The following is a 9,238-nucleotide window of genomic DNA, read 5'->3' as shown; positions in this document are numbered from 1 at the left end:
GTCGTTTTTACGCGTCATTTGAAGTGTTAGGAACCTAATTGAATGTTCTATATAATGATATAGGATTGGTTAGCATGTGATTAAATAATTATGATGTGATTGGAAAATACATGTAATTGTTTATTTATGCGGTATGATTGGATGATAATCATTGTGCTTGTTTGCGATTGTTGTTGGTGAATGGGTTAACATGAGATAGTACGAGCTACTAGTGTTAATTTCATTTGGTGAATGTTGTGTACATTTTGGTGGATAATTCGAATTGTGCGGATTATTGAGATATGTTGTATGTTAAGATTTTGTGTGATAATCTGAATTGCATATATGTTTTGTTGTTGTGCACACATTCATGCCATTAGTCGACTTCGTTGAGGAAGTGGTGAAACTGTGGGTTCACAAGCAGAAGTTAAAAAGATACGTATTCGTTGATCCTTAATTGGAAATAGACGTGCAGACGTTGATGTCCTTAATGGAATCAAGCGTGGTCGTTGATCCTTAATTGGAAATAGACGTGCAGACGTTGAAATAGACGTAACTTTTGGATCTTGTTCGGATTCAGGAGTGTGGCTTAGATTCTAGATATTGAATCGGAAAGCGGTGAAACAGAGGGTTCACGTTTGGGTACCACATGCATAAGAGTCACATTTGCATCGAGTCACATTTTCTTGCTGTGTGATATTTGATTATAATCATTGTGTGATTGTTTCGGTGTGAATGATTTTGTGTGGTAATTGAATTGATGATAATTTGTTATGTGAGTATTATATCTACTTTGTGTATTGATGTATGCATTCATTGTGCCTTATTATACTTTTTCATAAAAATGTGAATACTCACCCTTCTGTTTGAATGTTGTCCTTTGCTGGTAACGTGCAGGTTCTGGCGATTAGTAGCTTAGTCGGAGATTAGCCGAAGGACTCCTAGATTTTGGTTATAGATTAGGTATCGAGTCTGATGCTCTAGTCTTGTAACACTTGGGGGTTTATCGACTTATGTTGTGTAGTATAATGTTGTTTTCATACTATGGTGTATATTTTGAGATATGTTGGCTTGTAGCCCAAACTTGTATTCCAAACATTGTGATGTATATGATATTTTAGTTTTTGGTAGATGGATATGGTATGGGCCATATTCATTGAAGTTGTATGATAACAATTCTTGATTTTCCGCTTTGCGTTTATGCATAATATTTTATGGCATAAGTTATTCAGGTTGTGTTATTTTATGACCAGGGTATATCATTTTGTTTTGTCGTGTTTTGTCGTTTTATTCCTGGTTTTCAATTTATGGAAATCAAACCTGTGACATCCTTTTCTGTATGCATGTTACTCTGTTATTTATTATTCCTATTTAATTGGGGTATTAGAAAGGGGTGTTACACACTCCATTGAGCCGAAGGTATACATAACTTCACAAACAGTTTATAGGGACACTATCTCTAATATCAATTTTCATTACAACTATCTTGAACCATAAACTGACTTGGGTATTGGCGTGCTAACCATGCAGGTAACCTCCCCCCTTGATCCATCAAATCAGAGGTTAACAACACCGATTCAAGATCTACGTCATTGGTGCAAGAAGCATCATCATCACAACCTTCGATTCATGGTGCCTCATAACTATAGTGTTCAAGAAACTTCGACGCGCTGTAATTTCCTCAACCATATATATAATTTTTCAGTTATATACAATTTAAAAGATTTTCACAAAAACTATTTATTTTCTAAATAACTAACTACCGTTTAAAAAAATAACATATACTCTCTTCATATCTATTTATAAAACTCTTAAATAAGTATCATGTATATTAAAAAAATTATTAGTATAATTTTTATGTATTTTTTTAATAACTACAAGCAAGTTATCATTTATTTATAGATACATTTACTTTGACATTTTATTTTTCAAAATAATTTGATAGTTTTTATAAAGGATGCATTTGCAACAATAACAATTAATATATTTGAAAATTTGTAAAAAAAAAAAAATTAAATTAAAGGATAAAAATGCAAAAGAGCTTTATAATTAGAAATAAAGAGAGTAACTTTTCTGGTTTAACAGAGATGTACTAAAAGTATAAAAAAGTTTTACACTATCATCTAATATATATATATATATATATATATATATATATATATATATATATATATATATCATTCTCTCATATCATATATATAACTAGTAAGAAACCCGTGCTATCGCACGGGTTCGGTCTGGATTCACACCACTTGTCTACTAAACCATCATTTATAAAGTTTGATTTCATTCTTCAATTGGTTAACATTGACATAGTTACAAATATATTCTAATAATATGCATCAACTTTTAAACATTGATTCATGCTTATAATGAATCGTACAGCCGATTCTCTAACTTCAATTATATAAAACAACAGCAAGAGAAATATTTAAAAGATGGATATTAAAATAAACACTCTACAACTGGTATCTCAGAGATACATTTACATCTACCCGTGAATATAGATGAGTTAACAAAACTCAGTTGAATCCAGATGAGTTAATTTTAAAACTACAAAGTTGAATAAAATTATTTTTCCAATTCAAATAACATTACTTTTTACATATTAGTCAATTTTTTCAAACCTAAAATTTATGAGAGCTTCGCGTCAAGTATCAGTTTTAAATCCTTCTTATTATATCATATTTATAATTTTTACAAACTTGCTGTATATGACAGCTCCCCGTCAAATTTCAGTTCTAAATGAATATCTACACTCCATGGTATCTTCAAATTTCAGTTCTAAATTAATATTTTATCTATCTCTTTTGTCTAGGAGAATTTCATAATAGAAGTTTAACTGTACAAAATCTTAAAATTTTGTAGAATTGAGTTGAAATAACATTAAATAAAATAATTAATATACTATATATTACTTTAATAATTCAAAATAACTATAAAAGCAATATTTATTTTTGGTTATATAAAAATTAATAGACGTAAATAATTAAGGAAATAATATATTTTTATACTAATTAAGAAAAAAAAGTTGATTATTCCTAATTAAGAAATAAAAATATGGACATTAAAATGAAAAGTCTATAGTTGTATCAATATTAGGTTTTTTAACGTTTATAAAAATATTTGTAACTTATTCTCGTATATAAAAAAAATTGTAACTTATTCTCGTTTATAAATATAATTGTATCAACATTAGACTTTTTCCAGTTTATATAAATATTTGTAACTTATTCTCTTTTATAAAAATAATTGTATCAACAGTAAATATTTTCGCATTTATAGAAATATTTGTAACTTATTTTCGTTTATAAAAATAATTAGATCAACAGTAAGTTTTTTACCGTTTATAAAAATATTATATCAATATTATAATTTTTCCCGTTTATAAAAATATTTTTTTTACCAATAATACACTTTTTCCGTTTTAATTTATAACAAACAAATATTAAAATTATATTATATCATTCACAAAAGCAAAAGAAATCGTATATTATTGTGAAACTACATTATACTTTAAAATTATTTAGTACAACAATCAATAAATGACTCTTATGATATTTGATGATAAGAAGTTGTATGACAATGAAAAAAATCAATTTAGAGAGATGTAAGACAAAAATCATGATATATCAGCCTCCTCCCGATCGTAGTTGCGGGGGATCAGTATAATTTATTAAACACTAAAATATTATAAGAATAGGATCCAAATTTAATATTATTGTTTATTTAGATAAACACTAAAATATCTTTTATATTTTAAGAATATGATCCAAATTCAAGTAGTATATTTATTACTTGAAAACTTAATGAATGGAGACAAGAAAAACTACACGTGGAATTAACTTGGAAATTGGTGACAAAATGGGGCCTGTTGGTGGAGATAGTGATAAAGTAAAAAAACAAATTTGGTAATCAGGTTAGATGTTATTACCATAACATTCTTCCTCAACACAAAGTTTTCAATTACAGAAACAACAACTTCCAAGTAGCATTCACCATTTACACAAAATTGTCACAAACAGAAGCAACAAATTATAATTTTGCATAAAAAATTACATGATTAAACAACATAAAACTCAAAATGCAGAGATAAAAAGAAAGCACTATTTACTCGTTACTCTTTCCTTCGTATCTTCATGAAGCATTATTTACCTTGCTCATTCCATCAACACATAGGATACCAAAACTAAAATATATCATATTTTATCAAATATGTAATGTATTACGCTTTATAATGTTGTTGTCCTTAGACCGGGATATTAGAGTGAAGTACAACTGTTTCAAGAAGCTCAACCGTCATATTAATCAAACATCAATAAAAGAGCGACATAGATGGTTGCATAAATTTTAATTGTCAAGGATCTGCATTCTTGCTGGAACCCATATTCGAGCTATTGTAAAGAAAAATACTTATAAAGTTTTTGAAGTTTATATGAATGAAGATAAAATGGATAAAGTTCTACATACCTCACCTTTCATATAAGTTCCCAATGATTTAGGGATTCTCATTGTGAAAGCAACTTAAGTTACATGACAAATCCGTAAAAGAAGAGACATGAATTTAGAAATCCAACAGATATCAACAACAAAGCAAACACAAAGAAAGATCTATCCTCATGAGAAAAATCAAACAAAACTATTCAAAATAAATTAAATTCAAACTAAACAATGTGTAGATATAGAAAGAGATTAAACATGTTATTGGGAATCAAATAGGTCATCAATTATTTAAGTAAATCAAGAAAAAAATATAAGAACAGAACAACCTTTAATTTCTTTTCCTTTAGTTCTGTCTTAGTTTGCGCACCAACCTATAATCAAAGCAAAACTTGCACTACTTAACAATAGAAAATAAATGGTCCACTTTGAATGTATCGCCAAACAACGGAAAATTATCCAAATTCTTACCAGTATTAGCCCAAGGCATATTTGGCAGAATCCAGGAAAATAAATGATGCATCATTCAAATTCTTACCAGTATTAGCTCAAGGCACATTTGGCAGAATCCAAGAAAATAAATGGCGCATCTTCTAACACGAACATGGCTGCATACTGTAGAAGCTTTTAAGTTGCGTTTAGATATCTTTATGCTACACCACACTGTATCAATATTACGAAGCACACCCAAATCAAAACTAATCACTTCTAGTTAGAGTAGAATATTATCACAACATGCACCATTTAATCAAACAACAAACATAAGCTAATTATTCATGTACTCAAGTTCTTGACAAAGCGCATCAAAAACCTCTCTTTTAGTTTGTTTCTCAGCCCATGGAAAATTCACAATACGAATGGAAGTATAAGGCTGAAATCACTCACCTCAATAAAATGGTGACGCACACGACGACCAAGTGGTTCTCTGGCGGCGGCTAGGACTGCGTTTGTGAAAAGAAAAAAGACACAAAACCAAAAACAACAAAATACAAATAAAAAGTAAGTTTCAGAATCTATAAGCCCAAAACCTTGACTGAATCTAACAAAAAAATAACATCAACGACAACACATATATCATTTGAGAGTAACCCAGACAAAACCCTTTTAAGTGTTGCGCTTGAAAATGCTGGTGAGTTAGTTAAGAAACGGATCTAATTGTAGCAAAACCTAATACCGAATATTAATTAGGATTAGAATGATTCAAAATATTAATGAATACATTAACCGATTGAAATAACACGATGACTTTTCTAGTCGAATCAACATCCAAAATCAGAAAAGTTATAAACGAATAAATAGCAAGATGGGATCGTCGATGGCGGTTCAGAAAGCGGTGGAGTGATGGAGGTGAAGGTGTTGTGATGGTTGAAGAGAAAGAGGAAATTTGAAGTGGAGGTGAAGGTGTTCTGATGGTTAATAAACTTTGTAGCAAAGAGGGAAGAATAAAAAGAGATGGAACGGCGCAGGAATGAAAGGAAATTAGGTTTTCTGATTTGTGTTTTAATAGGGTTGGGTGCATGAGTTATTTGTTGCATCTTGAAAAAGAAGATTTTTTAGTTGTAAATCGTGAGTTATCATTTCAAGAAAAACATTAATGTTGGTTGTTCAAATTGTATGAATAATGATAATATTTTTTTTACTGAATAAAAAAACAAATATTGTATGAAAATGTAATGTGTTGACACATCAGATGCAATAAATGCCAAATCAATATGGTGATAGTAGTGTTACAAAATGTCTAATTTGCCCATTGTAATTAGTTTAATTGTTAATTTTAATCAGAGGGTAATTAATGGATTTCATAGTACTTAGATTTTTATAGATGTATGTTAGATTTAAAAAAATTCAGTTTGATTTAGTGGCATATATGACCGTCATTGGTTGATTAATTTACAAGGTCACTGCATCATCTATTTTTTCAATATTTTATATGTTATAAATTTATAAAAAAAACTTTTGTCCCCACAAATTAAATTTGATGGCTCTGTCATTGCATCTCACAACAATCAAACACAAGGGAAATGTTTTAAAGACTAAGTCAGTCATCAAACCGATGAGGATATTGGATTACTGTTTCATTGATCGAATCATTGGGTCATTGGTCGAACCACATGATTAAATCAAATTAAACTGGATAATTTGGTTGAATAAAACGGTCTCTATAACAAAACTATATATTTATTAAATCGATCAAACAAGATGATTTTGTCTCTAAAATATCACGACACCTACAAAAATTTAAAAAATCATAATTTTAAATGTTTATTTTTTAAAATCAAATTATAAATATAATCATCACGCACAACAAAATAATAAAAAATAAAAATCTAAATAAATTTTGAATCAAATCTAATTGCAAGCAAAGTAAAGTTTTTCCAAATAAGTTTTTGATTAAAGTATAATTATATTTTAATGTTATTTTATTTTTAAATTATCAAAACGGCGTTCTTTTATTCGAGAGAGAAAAACACGCATTTGACACGTCGATTTTTCTAAAATCGCCAGTTCATCGATTTTGGCCGATTCTCACTAGTTCAATAATATATCTGATTTTACAATCAGACTAGACCGATGACTTCTAATTCCCAATTCGAACAATTCGACTGATCGGTCCGATCCTATTTCTAAAACACTGCACTAGAATATAAGAGAAAAGAAAAAGTCAAGTACCTTAAACACTTTGTAATTAAACACTCATTAAAATTTTAAACGACTACTAAAATAATTTTAGTCCAAAGTTTCAAATTCAAATATTTTGTTTTCAAATATATCCTCTCAGACTCTCCCCGTTGGAATATTTCATATCATCTTTTAAGTAATTGAGTCTGCAAGCCAGGTTGAGTCAGATTAAATTCCTCATCAAATGTTCCCCTTAACATGGCGCACTAAGTTTTCTCTTTTTAAGATCCTATTCACTTTTTCCATTTAGCATGGAGGTTCCTCAACTTTTTATCACATGCTTAACAATGTCAATGTTTTTGCTATACAATAAGGTTAGTGCCCTCTATGAAATTTTGTAGTTTCTATGTATGTTTACAAAAACATTATATGCTTGATGCTAACTAACATATGTAACTAACCTCAACATGTCGATATGTTTTATAGTTAGTGTAAATATTCTTTATCTCCATGTGATGTGACGTAGCTTGATTACATATTCTATCTACCTACCTATATTGATCTGTTTCTTTCATAAATATTTTCGTATCAAAACTAGTAACAAACCCGTGCATACGCACGGGTTCTATTCGGTTATGCGAATTTGGATATATCATTTCTTTTAAATAAAAATGTTAAAAAAGAAAAAAAAATAGATAAATAATTGATTATTTCATATATATAAAAATATTTAGATCATTAATAAATTTTTTCCCGTATATCATTTTTGGATTAAAAATATTTAATCAGAAATACCATTTCTCGTATATAAAAATATTTAAATCAATAATAATTTTTTTTCCATATACAGACTTCATTTTTGCTTAGGTATCATTTACAAAAATATTTGGATCAATAGTAAATTTCGTATATAAAAATATTTAGATCAATAATAAATTTTCTCCCATATACCATTTCATAATAAAAAATATTTGGGTCATAAATATCATTTTTCGTAAATAATAGTTTTTTTTTTTCAGTATACAAATATTATTTTTGTTTAGGTATCATTTACAAAAATATTTGGATCAATATTAAATTTTCGTATATTAAAATATTTAGATCAATAATATATTTTTTTCCCGTATACCATTTTAGGATAAAAATAATTTGATCATAAATATCATTTCTCGTATATAAAAATATTTAGGTCAATAATAGATTTTTTTTCCCGTATACAGACTTCATTTTTGTTTAGGTATCATTTACAAAAATATTTGGATCAGTAGTAAATTTTATTTATAAAAATATTTAGCTCAATAGTAGATTATTTTCCCGTATACCATTTTGGAATAAAAATATTTGGATCATAAATACCATTTTTCGTAAATAATAGATTTTTTTCCATATACAAATATTAATTTTGTTTAGGTGTCATTTACAAAATATTTGGACCAATATCAAATTTTCGTATATAAAAATATTTAAATCAATAATCGATTTTTTTTTCCTATTCCATTTTTGAATAAAAAATATTTCGATCAAAAATAACATTTTTCGTATATACAAATATTTAGATCAATAATAGATATTTTTCCCGTATACAAACTTTATTTTTGTTTAGGTATCATTTACAAAAATATTTGGATCAATAGTAAATTTCGTATATAAAAGTATTTAGATCAATAGTAGATTTTTCCCGTATATCATTTTTGAATAAAAAATATTTGGATCATAAATACCATTTAATAATAGATTTTTTCCGTATACAAGTATTATTTTTATTTCGGTATCATTTACAAAAATATTTGAATCAATATTAAATTTTCGTATATAAAAACATTTAGATCAATAATAGATTTTTTGAATAAATTTTTCCCGTATATCATTTTTTACTAAAAAATATTTCAATCATAAATACCGTTTTTCGTATATAAAAAAGGGTCATGCTAACATGTGCCCTTATGGCACATGTTAATGATACTATAATTAGAAAAAGTTAAATGTAATTAAATGTAATAAAGTCAAATTTAAAGTTTCGATACATTGAATGCACGCGTTCCAATAAAATATTTCTATAAATATTTCATTAACTTGTGCCCTTGGGGCACATGTTAGCTTTTTCCTATAAAAAATATATATCAATAGTAGTTTTTTTTAGAAGAAAGAAGTGAGAAAGTAATGAAAGAGAAAAAAATTAGAGAATGCAGAGCGATTTGAT

The sequence above is a fragment of the Vicia villosa genome, linkage group LG4 (genome assembly GCF_029867415.1).
Source record: "Vicia villosa cultivar HV-30 ecotype Madison, WI linkage group LG4, Vvil1.0, whole genome shotgun sequence".
Taxonomy (NCBI): Eukaryota; Viridiplantae; Streptophyta; class Magnoliopsida; order Fabales; family Fabaceae; genus Vicia; species Vicia villosa.
The sequence above is the reverse complement of the archived record's forward strand: the minus strand, read 5'-3'. Positions refer to the sequence as shown.